Consider the following 18,092-nt stretch of genomic DNA (forward strand, 5'->3'; position numbering starts at 1 on the left):
CAAACTGCACACCCAAGTGTGTCCTGTAATAATGAATAATCTTTCAACTAGGAACATATGATACTGGGGTCATGTTTGGAAAGAACATCATTATCTATTTTATACATATTTCAGATACATTTATTACATGCCAAGTATTCACCCTAAAATATTCCAGAAAGGAGGATGAAATACCTGGCCAGCTTAGGCAACTGAGGGAGACCTTATCTCAGATTGAAAAGAGTTGATGATATGGCTCAGTGGTAGAGTGCCTCTGAGTTCAAGCCCCAATACAGGAAAGGATCAGGGGGAGGAGCCGATTAAAAAAAAAAAAATTATTAAAAACATATGAACCTATCAGACAATGTGGCACATACCACCTATAATCCCAGTTACTCAGGAGACTGCAGAAAGAGAATCCTAAATTCAAGACCAGCCTCAACAGACCCTGTCTCAAAATTAAAAAAATAAACAGAGATGTAGCTCAATGTTTAAGACCCCTGGGTTCAATCCCTAGTACCAAAAAAAATAAATAAAAGGTCTGAGCTGAGGTAGACTTCACAGCCTCAGCAACTTCACAAGGCCCTAAACAACTTAGACCCTGTATCAAAATAAAAAGAAAAACGGGCTAGGGAAGTGGCTCAGTGGTAAAGCACCCCAGGGTTCAATCACCAATACCAAAAAAATAAAAGGATTGAAGACTGTAGCTCAATAGTAAAGTTCCCCTGGTTTCAAAGACTATGGGAGTTGATAGCTGCTGAAGCTGGGAGATGGATATACTGGGGTTCGCTTGTGCATGTTTTAAAATTTCCATGACAGTTTTTTTTAAAATATCTTTATTTTGTTTATTCATTTTTATGTGGTGCTGAGAATCAAACCCAGTGCCTCACATGTGCAAGGCAAGTGCTATGTCACTAAGCCACAACCCAGGCCCACATGACAGCTTTTTTTTTTTTTGAGTTGTAGATGGACACAATACCTTTATTTTATTTGTTTTCATGTGGTGCTGAGGATTGAACCCACTGCTTCACATGTGCTAGACAAGTGTTCTACCAGTAAGCCACAACTCCAGCCCCTCCATGACAGTTTTTTAAAATATTTTTTTAGTTGTAGTTGGACACAATGACTTACTTATATTTATGTGGTGCTGAGGATCGAACCCAGCACCTCGCACGTGTTAGGCGAGCGCTCTACTGCTGAGCCCCTCCATGACAGTTTTTTTAATTGTAGTCGGACACAATACCTTTTTTTTTTTTCTAATTTTTTGTGATGCTGAGGATGGAACCCAGTGCCTCACACATGCTAGGCAAGCAAGCGCTCTACCACTAAGCCACAACCCCAGCCCAGTTTCATTTTTAACGCAGAGTAAACTTAAAAAACTTCTACAAAGGTGCAGACATGGCAGATAAACTAAAAAATGAAACAAACACAGCCTGTTTTCTGACAGGCACAAAGAGACACCTAAGCTACATGATAAACTGTGACAGTCTCCCAAGTCCTGTCACATGGCCACCAGGCTTGGTCTCATCTATGCTGCAATATCATCAATATGATGAGGAAGAACGCAATTTAAAACCCTATTTATTTATTGAGCTGGGGTTGTGGTTCAGTAGTAGAGGAGCACTTGCCCAGCATGTGTGAGGCACTGGGTTCAACTCTAAAAATAAACAAACAAAATAAAGGCATTGTGTCCACCTACAACTAAAACAAACAAACAAACAAACAAAAAAAAAAACCCACTCTGTGTTTATTGAAAAAGTATTTAGCATGCACCTCTCTTTTGTGCCAGGCCTTGGGCTATAGATGTTGGGACAATGATGGGTAAGGCCAACTAGGACCATTCCTAGAAACTTGACCATCTCGCATATCCTAAAAGAGAAAATCATTCCTTCCTTCCACGTGCAAGATCATGCCAGGCACTAAGGTTCATGAAACACAGTACCATCTCTTCACCTCAAAGTCTGCCTCCACTATAGATCTTGAACAGACTTTACAGCAAGGTTAAGACTAAGACCCTTTTATTAATGGGTTTGTAGGACTGTTAGTTTAAAACAACTTCCTTGGAGAAGTAAGTTGACTGAAACAGGAACATACCAGGTAGGGTGAGCCAGGGTCATACTGCATTGTCAGAAAATACACAAGTGTTAGAAACTAATACAGGCTCCCAGAAGGCATGGGAACTGACTTGTGAGGGCTCCTATAACTGTTCTGTATAACTGAGAACCAAAATGAATAATATTTCCATCTCCAAAAAGTTCTAAGCTGGGTGTGGTGGTGCATGCCTGTAATCGCAACAGCTCAGGGGGCTGAGGCACTATGTAACTCAATAAGACCCTGTCTCAAAATGAAGTACGAAAAAGGGCTGGGGCCAGGCATGGTGGTGCACGCCTGTAATCCCAGGGGCTTGGGAGGCTGAGAAAGGAGGATCACAAGTTCAAAGCCAGCCTCAGCAACTTGGTGAGGCGCTAAGCAACTCAGTGAGATCCTGTCTCTAAACAAAATACAAAATAGAGCTGGGGATGTGGCTCAGTGGCTGAATGCCCATTAGTTCATCCTAGTACCCCCACACACACCAAAAAAACAGCAGGGATTGTGGCTCAATGGTTAAACACCCCTGGGTACAATCTTAAAGTAGTTATAGAAAAGGCAAAACTAATGAACACTAGAAAAAAATTCAGAACCATGAGTGGGGATAGTGGTAGGGACCACTTTGGGAAGGAGCCTAAGAGGGCTTTTTAGGATGATGCACTGGTCAAAACCCACTCAAGAGCACACTCAAGATCTGTACATAACTTTAAAAGGCAGGGGTGGGGGGGAGGGGGAGGAGGCAGCCACAGTGGCACATACCTGTAATCCCCCATCACTTCGGGGGCTGAGGCAGGAAGATTGGCAAATTTGAGCCAGCTCAGGCAAGTTAGGAAGACCTGTCTCAGAATAAAAAACAAAGATTTGGTGTGGTGGCACACACCTATAATCCCAGTGACTTGGGAGGCTGGGGTCCTAAGCTGCTTAGTAAGACCCTATCTCAAAAATTAAGAAAGGGGGCTGGGGTTGTGGCTCAGCGGTAGAGCACTCTCCTAGCATGTGCGAGGCCCTGGGTTTGAGCCTCAGCACCACATAAAAATAAATAAATAATATATTGTGTCCGACAAAAAAAGAAAGAAAGGGGGGAAAAAAGGACTGGGGATATGATCCAGTGGTTGAGCACACAAGTTCAATCCCCAGTATCAGATAATAAAAAAAAAGAGCTGGGGATGTGGCTCAGTGGTAGTGCACACCCCTATGTTCATTCCCCAGTACTGGGGTGGCAGGAGTGAGGTAGGGCAGAAGGAAGAGAGGGGGTAAAGAAAAAGAACAATAATTACCTAAAAAACTACTGAAACAGCCAGCACAATGCTGCATACTTATAAACCCAGCTACTTGGGAGACTGAGGTAAGAGAAGCACAAGTTGAAAGCTGGGCAACTTGATGAGACCCTGCCTCAAAATAAAATTTTAAAAGATGGGTATTACAGCTCAGTGGTAAAGCACCCCTGGGTTCAATCCCCAGTAGCACCCCCCAACAAAAAATAACTCCAACTAAGCCACAGAGGGAAGACTTCAACTTTGTGCTGCTATTTAGATTCAAATACACCATAAAAAGTAAAGTAACTGGGCTGGGTTGTGGCTCAGTGGTAGAGCGCTCGCCTCATATGTGTGAGACCCGGGTTCAGTCCTCAGCACCACATAAAAATAAAAAAACAAAATAAAGATATTGTGCCCTGGCTAGGGATGTGCCTCAAGCGGTAGCACGCTCACCTGGCATGCACGGGGTGCTGGGTTCGATCCTCAGCACCATATAAAAATAAAATAAAGATGTTGTGTCCACCGAAAACTAAAAAATAAATATTAAAAAAAAATTCTCTCCCCCCTTTAAAAAAAGGAAAAAAAAAGATATTGTGTCCACGTATATCTAAAAAAATATTTTTAAAAAAGTGAAGTTACTAAAGGATAAATAGAATATACAGATAGTGGACAAGGTGTGAAACACAGGCTTAATCAATGAGCTGGGATATAGCTCAGTTGTACAGAGCTTGTCTAGCATGCACAAGGCCCTAGGTTCAATCCCCAGCACACACACAAAAAAGTCAATAGCATAACCGAAGCTGTGTGTAAAGGTATGTGCTCACTTTTGTCACCCTTCTCTTATTTTCTCTTTGTAACAGTGTTATGAATATGTTTAAACATAAGACAATTAAAATGGTTAACACATTAAATTTATACAAATCCCTTAATCCATAGATATTTTTAAAAAATACTACACTATATTCTGAGTATTGTTAAAAGCAAGAGAAAACATTGCCCACCCACCCCCCAGCTGAAGCAAAACCTCTAAAAATACCATTTGACAGGCAGCAAGGGTCCTGAATAGAAAACCACTCTTCCACCAGTAGGGAATGACATTCATTGAGTCAAAATACCACCCCATAGCCAGGCGCAACTGACTCTCATCTGTAATCCCAGCTGCTAGGGAGGCTGAGGCAGGAGAATCACGAAGTTTGAGACCAACATGGGCAGCTTAGCAAGACTCTCGTCTCAAAATCTGAAAAGGGGGCTGGGGATGTGGCTCAAGCGGTAGCGCGCTCGCCTGGCATGCGTGCAGCCTGGGTTCGATCCTCAGCACCACATACAAAACAAAGATGTTGTGTCTGCCAAAAACTAAAAAATAAATATTAAAATTCTCTCTCTCCCCCTCTTAAAAAAAAAAATCTGAAAAGGGCTGGAGATGTACTCAATGGCAAAGCACCTTTGGATTCACTCCCAAATAGAGAATAAAAACAGAAAAAAGAACCCCCACCATCTATTAACATGCCCCAGAAACACATCTTCACATAAGTGGCCTGGCCAGGCACAGTACGCATACCTGTAATCCCAGCTACTTAGGAGGATGAGACAGGAGAAACTCGAGTTCAAAGCCAGCCTCAGCAATTTGGCGAGGTGCTAAGCAACTCAGTGAGACTCTGTTCTGTCTCTAAATAAAATACAAAATAGGGCTGGGGACATGATGTGGATCAGGGGTTGAGTGCCTGAGTTCAATCCCTGGTACAAAAAAAAAAAAAAAAAAAGAGAGAGCCTGCCATATGTGAGTTTTCTGTCTGCTGTGTTCTCTGTTGAACAGAAACGGTAGGCAAGTCTTGGCTACCGGCGGCTGCCTCACTTCATTCTCTCCTCTAGTAGACAGGTGCACCCTTGAAGTGACTCACTTGGCTCTATTCAGCTGGTATGGCCACCACACCTGGCCTGCCTATAGTCCATTGATCCCTGGGCCCCCCTTCTTTAGACCAGGTCACTGTGGTGATGCCTTCTGAATCAGAGGAACAAAGCAAGTAAGAGTACTCATTAACTGATTAGGAATAAACTGCTTCTAATATTTTCTATCTAAAGGACTATCATATGTTTAAAGACTGGAGCTATTCTTCTTTGCAAGTCAACAAAACTAGCATCAAGATCTAGTTTTGACTCCAGATCTGTCAGTCAAGACAGCTGACTTGGGCCTGGGGTTGTGGCTCGGTGGTAGAGCACTCAACGTAACATGTGCGAGGTCCTGGGTTCAATCCTCAGCACCACATAAAAATAAATGTATTGTGTACAAAAAAAAAAAAAAAAGACAGCTGACCTGGCCTTGAACACCAGGGATTCCATCTCATGAACTGACTCCAGAGTCTTCAAGGTGAGCACCAACCTCCTTCTCAAGAGATTTTTAAGGAATGAACAATAAAGGAGGGAAGCCCACAGCACCCACCTATACACAAGCCTCCACTGCCCCATAGCAATCTACCTCCACAAAAGCTGCTCCTGTAACCATGGTCATGATGCAGCTTGGCACTAGCAAGACCAGCCTCATGAAAGGGGGGGGGGGGGGGGCGCAAGGCAGGTAAAAGTGGTAAGTGAAGCACCAGGATTTTAAACATGTTTTGCATGTGGTTTGCATATTCTAACATGCAGGAATTGGTATCTTTCTTTTGTTCCTGAAACCAGCCCACCCACAGCATGCAGAGTAAGATGTAAAACCACAAAACCTTTATGCCTAGGATGTGATAGCCTTCTTCCTCACTGACTACAATATGAAGTTCAAGGAACTTGCAGCTGGGAAAAAGCATACCCAAGTTGGCACACCAATGTTTGGAGAATGAATAAACAGGCATGACCCACCTATTTGCCACCTTGTTTCACAAAATCTTAAAAGCCTTCCCAGTGACTCTGGGGGATGGTCCTGAAGTGGATATCCATCTTAAAAAGACTGAATTAGGTTTTAAAATTTGCATGGACTCAAGCCAGCTTCTGGATGTCTCTAAAGCTAGCCCATCCTGGGCTCTGAAGTAAAATGATACAAACGAGCTACTCTCAGTGATTCCTTAAACTTTTTATAGTTTCACATCATCAAGAACATATGGAAAGCAATTTTATACAAATCAACCCAGCCAGCTGATGCTAATCTAAATTCTGTGCTACTCTTGAGAAATTGAATAATCCACCACAAATTTAAAAGTATAACTCAATTGTTCCTGGTTCTGCCTGCAACAATGTTTCTACTGACCAACAGGTCAAAAGCTAGGAATAGGAGCTATAGCTCAGAGGTAGAGCGCCTGCTTGCCTCACATGTGTGAGGCAGGGGTTCAATCCTCAGCACCACATAAAGATATTTTTTTAAAAAAGATTAGGAATAAACTACTTCTAATATTTTCTATTTAAAGGACTATCATCTTCAAGTTTATTTCCTTCCTTCATTTTTAGTGTCAAGTGGTGACACGTGTGTAATTCCAGTGACTATGGAGGCTGAACCAAGAGATCAGGCTCAGCAGCTTAGCAAGACCCCATCTCAAAATAAAAAATTAAAAAAGGGCTGGGGATGTAGCTCAGTTCTAAAACAACCCTGGGTTTGATCCCTGGTACCAATAAATAATAAAAATGTAAAGGGCTACAGATGTAGTTTAGTGATCCAGGCCCCTAGGACCTAGGTTCAATCTTTCATATTACCAAAAAAAAAAAAAAATACACTACTCTTTTCCTCCAGTGGTAATGCCTTGCAAAAATATTATAGCACAATAGCTTAATCACTATAAGACACTGAAACAGTCAAAAGTATAGAAAATGCCCCCACGACACAAGGATCCCTCCTGCTGCTCTGTGCTTAAATCCACTTTTCAACCTTCTCTAGCCTTTTCAACTCCCTAGCCCCTGGCAACCACTAATCCAATCAGCCATTTTGTATTTTGTCATTTTAAGAATGTCAGCACAAGATTGGACATGGCTGCACAGGCCTATCATCCCAGTGACTCAGGAGGCTGAGGCAGGAGGACAGCAAATTGGAGATCAACTTCAGCAAACGAGTGAAACCCACAGCAACTTAGTGAGACTGTCTCAAAATAAAAAGTAAGAAGAGCAAGGGATGTGGCTCAGTGGTTAAGCACCCTAGTTCAATCCCAGATACCAAAAAACAAAAATTAAAAAAAGTCACAGAGGAATGAGGGTGTTATCTCAGTGGTAAAGCAAGTTCTTACCATGCACCTTGCCTAGCATGTGCAAGGCCCTGGGTTCAATCCTCAGCACACACACAGAGAATGGCATAGAAATGGTATTGTAGACTATGTAACCTTTCATATTTCCTTATTTCACTCAATAGAGTTCTTCTTTTGTTGCTAAATAATATTCATTAGGATGCATGTGCTAGTGTTTGTTTAACCATTCACATACTGAAGGACATCTGGGTTGTTGTTGTTGTTTTTAATGTGGTGCTGAGGATCAAACCCAGGGCCTTGCACATGGGAAGCAAATGCTCTACCACTGAGCCATAACCCCAGCCCCCAGATCGTGACTCTTAGAGCTACTATGAATATGTATGTTTTCAAGAGTGTAACTGCTCCATCACATAGTAGTAGCTAGTTAGTATTTTGGGGTGCTGGGGATTGAACCCAGGGCCTTGCACATGCTAGGCAAGTGATCTACCACTGAGCTATACCACCTCAGTCCCAGTTGCCAGTTCAGTTTTATAAAAAACTGCTAAACCATTTTCCAAGTTGCAACCTTGGATTTTAAAAAGCAGACCTGAGGGTTAGCTCAGTAGTACAGCACTTGCTTATTAGCAAACTTGAGGCTCTGGGTTCTGTTACCAGCACTGCAAAAAAAATAAATAATTTTGGGGCAGGGTTGTGGCTCAAGGGTAGAGCGCTTGCATACCACGTGCAACGCCCTGGGTTCGATCCTCAGCACCACATAAAAATAAATAAAATAAAGCTATTGTGTCCAATTACAACTAAAAAACAAATATTAAAAAATAAATAAATGAATAACTTGGGGGGGGGATTAAAGAGACTCATATTGTGTGCAGAGAAAGAAGCTGTAATCCCAGCAACTCAGCAAGACCCTAAGCAACTTGGTGAGACCCTGTCTCAAAACACAAAAAGGGCTGGGGGAGCTGGGGTTGAGAGCTTGCCTTGCACATGCACGACCCTGGGTTGGATCCTCAGCACCACCTAAGAATAAATAAGTGAAATAAAGGTATCGTTTCCAATTACAACTAAAAAATAAATTAAAAAAAAAAAAAAGGGATGGGGATGTGACTCAGTGGTATAGCACTTCTGGGTTCAATCCCCAAAATTAAAAGAAAAAGACTTAAGTAACTTCACTAAAATTCATTTAATTCCTGCTCTCCCCTTCTGTTAGTTTATACAGTTTGCTTTGCGAAAATGTAGTTATCATCACTAGGCAGTCCACAGAACCTCCACATTTAACTGGTCAACAATTATTCCCTCCTATGAAGATACTGCACTGTACCTATGAATCAAATGATTATTAAATTCTCCTATGAACCTGAGCTGTTTGTTTCCATGTTTTTGACATTTTTTCCCTTAATATTGAGTCTATGGCTGGCCATGATCTCCTCGGTTCCTGATGCACCTGCCTTAGTTTCCAGAGTAGCTGAGATTACGGATGTTCATGGGTTAGTTTTTTTAATGTTTTTTAATAGTTATTGATGAATCTTTATTTATTTGTTTATATGTGGTGCTGAGAATCGAATCCAGTGCCTCATACATGCTAGGCAAGTGCTCTACCACTCAGCCACAACCCCAGCCCTGGGTTAGATTTTTTAAAATAAATTATAAATTACTGGAGACAGAAGCAGGAGGATCACTTGAGCCCAATAGTTGAAGGCCACCCTGAGCAATCAGTAAGACCCTGTATCAAAACAGAATAACAAGAGCTGGGGATGTAGCTCAGAGATTGCTGCAAAAGAGGAAAAAAAAGAAAGAAAGAAAGACAGCTGTTTGGCAAGTTTAAGACAAATTATGTGTTTCAAATTGCCAGCAGGGTCATTCTCATTATTACTAAAATTCTAAAAATAATCTGAAGCAAGTTTACTCACTTTAATAAAAAAGATACATTCAACTTTGTAACTAAATGATCCCTGGTGATCATAAATGGTCTAAAGAACATGGCCCTTAGGTAGTATACACATTTTGGTTTTAAAACTAGTTACATCTTTGGGCAGAGCACTTGCCTCAGATTCAATGGGCCCCTGGGTTCCATCCCAATCAACATACACAGTTACATTTTCAGTCTTTGTTACATAGACATTGTTTTTCAGATGTTGATGGATCTTTTATTCATTTATTTACATGCAGTGCTGAGAATCAAACCCAGTGCCTCGCACATGCTAGGCAAGTGTTCTACTACTGAGCCACCACCCCAGCCCTGTTAGACATTTTATGAGCAACAGGAAAAAAATTTTTTCAACTGGATATTTCTCAAGACATCTGAAAAACAACACTTACTTAAAATGTTTAAATTTCCAATTGTTATTTATAAAGGGATCACCTCTGGAAAAAAGGTATCCACACCAAAGACAATTTTTTAAAAAATATTTATTTTTTGGTGTAGATGGACACACCACAATGCATTTTATTTTTATGTGGTGCTGAGGATTGACCCGGGTCCCGCCCGTGCTAGGCGAGTGCTCTACCGCTGAGCCACAATCCCAGCCCCTACCATAGACAATTTTTAAAAATACAAGGTTCCCTTACACACATCTGCCTTCATTATGATTTCAGCACTTACTCTAAATATTAAAGCAGAGAGATAACCTACTTGTTTTGGATAAAACCGCCAAATGCCACAGCAGAAAACGGAAATCCACATCATCATTATAGAGCCCAAAGCCCACTTCACTCACTGTGTTGCCTGTAACTCCAACCCACTGTTAACAGTAACCAAATCTCTCTCTCCTGGGACTTTGCTAAAATACAAGGCGCCCAATATACAAAACCTAGAAAAAAACCAAATTGCTGAGAAGTTTCAATCAAAGCAAGATCAAAATAAAGGGATCCCCTAAGTTCCTGGACCATTCATGCTAACACTAGATGGTGACATTGCCCATCTTTCACAACTGCAAAAGGTGGACTTAACTTGCTGACAAAATGTAGCAGGACACCAAGGCCAAAGGCTTATAAAAATTCAAGTTTCTTGGGGAAAGAAATCACTCCCATGAGGCCATGAGGGGTGACTGGAAGGCACTTGAAAGAAGGGTGAAAGAGGTAAGAGACTGCTGCCTCACCCCGAAGAAAACATCTAATGCCTTTTTAAGGAAAAAAAAATTCTAAATTCTACATCTTTCTAGAGCCTAAAATCAGAAAAGATGCTGCCTATGGTTTACCCAAAGGAAAGAGATCAACTTACAGCACTGGCTCCACCTTGTCCTACCTGAAGGCCTTATCCAGAGATCCTAAAAAAAGCACATCTGTGAGATCAAAGTCTTAGTAGCTGCTCTTGTCAATGTGTTATTGGACAGAAAGAATTAAAGAAAAATCAGGACCTAAGTGACAGAATATTTGCCTATCATAAGACCTAGGTTCAAACCCCAATACAGGATTAAAAACAAAAAGGAAGAAAAATAAGGAACAACAAATTTAGATTCTTCACAATCAGGAATACAATAAGCCTGTGAAACTCTTACACTAAGGCTTGTTCCATTCCATTCACAAATCTCAGGGTGCAAGGGCTCTCCAAACAGCCAAGAGACAGCTTAAATGCAAAGACCCCAGCACTACTGGGCAGATTCAGTAACACCTGTCAGCTTCCTAGGCCTTTTCCCTTCCTCTTTCCAGCTGTACATGAGGCTCAGGTCTACACACTTTCTTCACAGTCTGATATGGTGGCCATATCCCAGGAGAGGACACACAAAGCATAGTGGCAGCACTGTGAGCAATCCATGGAGGGTCCCAATCACAAATACCTGAGGAAAAGACAGTGTAAAATCCTAAATTTAAGTCCTACATTCAGATAGCAAGTCTCATTTTCCTAGACCCTAAATATGCTATGATACCACTTACTGTAGAGACCACAAAATCTTGAACAACCAGAAAGATTCAGAACCACTGAAGTACCTGTATCCAGAAAAGGGAGGTTTATCACCGAAAAATGATACTTTCTTGTTGATCCATCATGTCCCTAAATAGCAACTTGCAAGCAATTTTGGAAATAGTGAGAAAAGTAAGCTTACTCTTCCCAAATTTGGTCAATGAACAGCGGAAGTACATGCAGGTCATCACATAGCACAAATAATTCATCCAGGTAGCAGATTAACTGGATTAGAACCTCATGGTTAACCTCAAGAATCTCAACTGCTCAGCTACTTGAGAAAATAAAGGTACAAAAGGATTTAAGAACGCACGTTTGGGTCCCAGTTTTGCAGTTAACAGTCCCCAAGAATCACATCACATCAGCGTTTGGGGGTAGGATGCTAATCCTAAACAATCTGGAAAACATTCAACATCAATGAAAACCACCTGATCTAAAGAACGAGCCATCTTAAATCCTAAGTTTGGCCACTACCTCGTGGAGGCCTCTGGACCAGAGATTTGGGGACACGACGAACCCACAAAGTCTTCCTCCGTAATAGGTCTAGAGAAAAGGTTTACGTTAAGGGGGAAATCCGTCTTTCCTCACCCTGTGAGGACAATGGAGGCGACGTTTCCCGCCTTAGAAACCTGTGACCCTCCAGGAACCCAGAAAGAACCTGGGACAAAGTGGAGGAGAGGGTGAAAAAGCAGGGGGGGGGGGGGTCCGTCCCTGCCAGGATGCTCAGAACCGGAGGGGGTGTGTGCTCTAGGCACGTGCGCGCGTGCGCCCAGCGGCGCAGCGACAGACAAAGCCCGGCCCGGGAGAGGCGGCAACCGAGGGTCCAGTGCGCGCGCACCCCCCGCGAGAGGCGCCGAAGCGGGCCGAGGGGCCACGAAGTGGGGGGGAGGATGCGCGCGCACCGGGTCCTCGCCGCCACCGCCGCCGCCATTTTGTTTCTTCGGCACAATGGGGGAGAGTAACGGCCGAGCGCGGGAGCGAGGCCGGCAAAGGAGAAAGGCATTGGATGTCTGGACCCGGGAGCCAAAAGCAAGCAAGAGGCACTAGAAGTCACCAGCCTTGCCACCGCAACCGCTCAACTGGGACCGTGCTAAGAGGGAGAACGGGCGGGGGGGAGGGGCAGAGGCGGGAGTGGGCCCAGCCGCGGCCACACTGACGCTTACCTTGTCGGCGTCCCCTTCCCCGTTCGCAGCCGCCGTCGCCTCCCTCCTGCCACAGCCCACCGGGGTCTCCCCCCTAAAGCCACGCGGTGCGCGCCGGGCGGCTGACTCCAACTGCAATGGCGAGAAGAGGAGGGAGGAGGAGCCGGGGCCGGGGGCGAGCGGGCGGGCGGGCGCGCGCGCCGGGGAGGTGCGGGAGCACGTGACCGGCGGAAGCCCCGCCCTTTCGTCGCTTTTCTCTCGACGTAAGCCCAGCCGGAATAAGAGGGAGGAGCGGAAAGAGAAGGAGGTGTGTTCTGGTCACGTGGTGGGAATATAGTCTCTGGCTGGTCACGTGCCTCTGGTGCTGGTCCCACCCATTGACGTATTTGCTTTGTCACGTGACACTTGCGAATGCAAAAGCCGCCTTTTCCATATGACAAGTTCTTTGGCGTTTTCTTTTTTTCTGTGTTGATAGGCCTGCGTCACGTGACAAGATCGACCCTTTTTTTTCAATGGCGGTTTTCGAGCAGTTGTTGCCACGTGATACACGGAGGGACCGGACCTTCCCGCTGCTGCGCGGCTCCCATCTTAGTCGGTCTCTAGGAGTTCGTAGACGGAAATGCCTCCGAATGTCTGGCACATGTGTGTCTTCTGTGCTAGAAACGCTGTCCCGTGGGGATTCGGCCTCCAGTGGAGGGAGGCTGCGCTCTTCCCATCTTCTGCTGCAGACGAAGACGAAAAGATGTGTACGAGGAAAATCCGGACCGAGTCCCTCGATCTTGTAAATCAAGCCCAGACCGGCCCTGCAGGGCGCCCCACTTCTTTGGTACCGAAACCTTCCTCCGTGTAGAGCCCGCTGGTCTTTCCCGCCCGGAGCCGCCAAAGACGGGAGATGAGTTGGACGAGATCCTGCAGCCCTCCCACCCCTTTGGCAGTTTGGACAGACAGGGAGGGCCACACAGGTGAAGACCGCACTGCGGGGCTCCACGCCGTTCTTTGAAGAGACAGGCTGAGACTCAGGACGTTTAGCCAGGGTGCGCTTGGGCCCAAAAGTAAAGGCACTGGTGACCCGGTACCTTCCTAGCGTTGTGTGGCAGAATCTTCACACCCCGGTTCAGGTCCAGGGTCCTTGGAGCTCAACAGGAATAGTGGCTAGAAAGGTGACAGATGCAATAGAATAGACGTTATGATTGATGTATGTACATTCCATGTATGTATTATGTGTCAAAATAGTTCTGCGGTCATGTATGACTAAAAAAAATAAATCGTATGGCAAAAAAAAAAAAGGTGTCAGGTGCCATGCTTATTTGGGTCAGGAAGTATTGTATCCAACTACAACTAAAAATACTTTTTTTAAGTTGCTGAAGAAGGTGAGAAGATTTGGGGACGTAGGGAAACGAACAAAAACGTTTTAATAATGGATCTTCAGGTGCGGTGGCACATGCCTGTAATCCCAGTGGCTTGGGAGGCTAAGGCAGGAGGGTCATGAGTTCAAAGCCAGCCTCAGCAACTTAGCAGGACCCAAAGCAATACAGCGAGATCTTGTTTCTAAATTCTTTTTTTTTTTTTTTTTAAGTAGAATCAAGTCCTTGTCCTGGGTTTGAGTTCCCGGTGTGACCAAGGCACTGAACCTTCGTATCTTGTTAAAGTAAAATAAAGCATCGGCACAGTTATTTGTGCAGAATGAATCTCCCAAAATGATATTTAAGAACATGTTCTTTTATTAAGAACATAATGTGTAAAAATATGATTACCCAAATGGATGCCTGCTGTGCCTACTGCTTTTGTATTATTTACACTTTACTTAAGATTTTGTGTTTTTTATTTTTTGAGATAGGATCTTGCCTTGTCCCTGTATGGCTGAGATTAAAGAATTTTTAGTAGATCATATATTCACATAATATGAAGTGTCAAATGGGCGAAAAGATGAAAGAGTAAAGTCAATCTCCCTCAGGCATCCAGGACTCCTTTCTCTTGGCAGCCATTGTAAAAGTTTTGTCTCTACAGGAATTATTGATGTTTTCCACACAAATAATAGATGATGAGTACCTCTGACAGTTTTGGTTCATTTGATGTGTTTCAGAGATCATCTCATTCAAATAAACTTCTAGATTAAAAGAAAATGTGGGGGCTGGGGACGTAGCTCAGTTGGTAGAGTGCTTGCTTCATATGTACAAGGCTCTGGGTTTAATCCCCAGCACCATAAAAAAAGAAAAAGAAAAATGTGGTAACCTGAATAGGTCTTGTTTTCAGATAAAATTCACTACCTTACAGATGTTTCAAGGACACTGATGATAATGAATGGTAATAACAGAACCTAAGTTGTTTTTAACATACATGATCTTATTTGAAGAAAGACCAACAATACCTCTTTTTTACACTGGAAGGAACTTGCTGAGTCTCGAGGGACTTGCCTAAACTAACAGCGCTACCAAGTGGCAGAACAAGAATAGTTTCTAGTTTTTTTGACTCCCAAGCCTATAGGCCTTTTTCAGAGAACCTCCTGTTAACATTTCTGAAGAAAATATTTTTGTTCTCATTGTTTTCTTTTCATATCTTTTATGTTTCTTTTTTCCTTCTGAAGAAAATGCTGTTGAATGTCTTATTACTATAAAGCAGCTCCCATCAAAGGGGCCTGCAAACCCAATTAAGAGAAGGTAGATCACAGTCTTAAGCACAGACCTTGGATCAAACCAGAATCTCCTCCACGAGGAGCCCAGGACCAATCTGTAGTTACTCAAACCTTAAGGAATTGCTTGAGTACCTGGCAAGGAGCAGGTTCTTGAAAAAGCAGTCATGCTTATCATTGATACCTATTGACTGGCACCCCATCCTTCCTAGTCTTTTTTCTTTGATACTGGAGTTTAAATCCAGGGCCTCATTCATGCTAGGTAAGTGCTCTACCACTGAGTTACATCCCAGACCTTTATATTTTACTTCAGGGAAGGGTCTCACTAAGTTGCTGAGGTTGACTTAGCCTCCTGAGTAGTTGGAATTACAGGCCTGCACCACTATGCCAGGCCAACTTGCACTTTTATAAGACCCACTGGGCTGAGTTAGAAATGTCAAGAAAAGAACAGGCAAGGTGCTGCACACCTGTAATTCCAGTGACTCAGAAGGCTGAGGCAGGAAGATCATAAGTTCAAAGCCAGCCTCAGCAGTTTAGCAAGATCCTAAGCAACTTAGTTGAGACCCTGTCTCAAAAAAGGCTGAGGGGGGATGGTTTTGTAGCTCAGTGGTTAAGCATCCATGGGTTGAATCCCTTATACCTCCCCCCAAAAAATCCCCTGGGCGCAGGTTGGTAAAAGGTTTTCAGCCCAAACTGATGAGCCATATCCAACATTGCTCCCTGTCCACGTTACTCCTTGGCCACCATAAAAGGTAGAAGATGCAGGATGCCATCTGCCCTCTCTCCTCCCTGCATCCCTACCCTGACCCAGCCTCCAACCACTGTCCTTGATTTCCACTGCCCCAGGATTAACAGTCCCCTATAGGTATCATACTTCTCTATCATCTTGCCTTACAAGACACTCCCTGACATCTGTTTGTTCCCCCTTCTGCTTTTCCCACCTCACTCTCATTAGTTTGACAGATCCAGCCCCTGCTCTTGCTGTCCTCCATTGAGGGTGCTGCCAACCTCATTAACAACACTCCCCTCCATCCATTGCCTTCCTCATCTTTGAAGATTACAGGAGAGTTCCTGATCATACCCAGAACTCCCCTTGAAAGCTAGACTGCTGCTGCCTTCCTTTCATCTCAGGATGGACATAGGATGACCACACTGCTTTAGAGAACAATTCCTTTTCCTTGCTCACTCTGTAGTTCAAATGGCAGATCCTCCTGCCTGACTCCAAAACTAGGCCCAGTGCCCAAACATATTAAGAGTAATTCACCAGGGGCTGGAGTTGTACTTCACCTCGTTGGTAGAATCCTTGCATAGCACCTGTGGTTTTGATCCTCAGCACTATGTAAAAATATTGTGTCCATCTGCAACTAAAAATATATTAAAAAGAGAGTAATTCACCAAAATTAGGGTCCATGGAGCATGAAACCTGATCTTGAAGCCACAAGGTGTGGTTGAGGACAGAGATTAATATCCTGTTGAAAGAACTTGATAGAGAAAAAGACACCAACCCAGAAATAAGCTGAATCATGTCCGTAATTGCAGCAACTTGGGAGGCTGAGGCTGGAGGATTGCCAGTTCAAGGCCAGCCTCAGCCACTTAGCAACACCCTCAGCAATTTAGTGAAACCCTGCCTCAAAATCAAGCATAGAAGGGGATGGGGATGTGGCTCAGTGGTTAAGTGCCCTATGTGTTCAATCCTCGATACAGAAAATAAATAAATAAAAACATGGATCTGGAGATGTAACTCGGTGATAAAGTGTCCCTGAGTTCAATTCCCAATAACATATAGATAGAACCAGGTGCAGTGGCACATGCCTCTAATCTTAGCTTCTCTTGCTGTTCAGACAGGGACAAGTTTGAGCACAGCCTGGGCAACTTAACAAGAGAGTTTCAAAAACTGAAAAGAGCCCGCGATGTGGCTCAATGGTAAAACTCCCCCTGGGTTCAATCTCCGTACCAAAAAAAAAAATCATTTGCATGCTTCCAGCTTGAAATTATCAGGAGTTCAGATACACACATCGACCATCTGTTTGACAGGTCTGTTTTTTTTTTTTTTTGGGGGGGGGGTGTACCTGGGATTGAACTCAGGAGCACTGGACCACTGAGTCACATCCCCAGCCCTATTTTGTATTTTATTTAGAGACAGGGTCTCACTGAGTTGCTTAGCGCCTCGCTTTTGCTAACGCTGGCTTGGAACTCTTGATCCCCCTCTCTCCTGTCTTACAGGTGTGCACCACAGCACCTGACAACAGATCTGTTTTATTAGGGTGTTTTTACACCCTTGTCTGAGCATTGTGAAATGTTATTGCCCATACCCCACACCTGCAGCTCTTCCTCAGCAGCTATCCTTAGGCTCAGGGCACGGTGCCAGTGCCATTCTGACTGCACAGAGAATCAGAAGTCTCAGAATTCATGCTCCCCCATGGTAGCCTCTTATTGACTTTTCAGTGCAAGAATACACAAAGAATGCAATCCACATGCCAAGCTCACATCAGGATCAAGCAGTGGGCGCCTCTAAAGGAAAGTTTGTGACATTGCACCCTTGCCTTGTTGGTTTTCTTTTCTTTTCTTTTTTTTTCCCTTCCCTCTTCCCACCCTCCCTTACCCCTCCTCTTTGACTCCTTGCTTTCTTTCACATTCCACGTGTGACCACCTGAGTGCAGTCCACCACAATGTTTGGACCATTGTAGTAGTATCCTGTTAGTTACCTTGGCTTTTGTTTATGGTTTTTTGGTCCTGGGGATTGAACCCAGGAGCACTTTACCACTGAGCTACATCCCCAGTGCTTTTTATTTTTTGAGACACAGTCTTGCTATGTTGCCCAGGCTGGCCTTGATCTTACGAAGGAGAATTCTTGAAGGGGGGCATGATAAGAAGGTTCACAAGAGCCTTCTGTCCCCTGTAGGGGGAAACAATGTGTCTAGGAAGAGGGACCGGAACTGGGGAGCTGCT

The 18,092-nt window shown here is 43.9% G+C and overlaps 1 protein-coding gene across 9 annotated transcripts in view; it reads right to left on the minus strand.

Moving 5' to 3' along the window:
* The window catches only part of Ilf3 (interleukin enhancer binding factor 3), a 36,319-nt gene extending 23,644 nt beyond the window's left edge, over window positions 1-12,675 (minus strand). For 7 of the 9 annotated variants that reach the window (XM_046436867.2, XM_046436869.2, XM_046436866.2 and 4 more), the window contains exon 1: window positions 12,536-12,675. The gene's annotated coding sequence lies outside the window, so the exon portion shown is untranslated. Of the gene's footprint in view, window positions 1-2,826; window positions 2,904-12,535 lie in introns of all 9 variants that reach the window. The other 2 variants (XM_058576763.1, XM_046436865.2) reach the window with 1 other exon arrangement.
* Window positions 12,676-18,092: the final 5,417 nt, after the last annotated feature.

Source organism: Marmota monax, unplaced genomic scaffold (genome assembly GCF_021218885.2).
Source record: "Marmota monax isolate L192 unplaced genomic scaffold, Marmota_monax_Labrador192_F-V1.1 WCK01_AAM20220418_F8-fsc00021, whole genome shotgun sequence".
In the NCBI taxonomy this organism is placed as follows: domain Eukaryota; kingdom Metazoa; phylum Chordata; class Mammalia; order Rodentia; family Sciuridae; genus Marmota; species Marmota monax.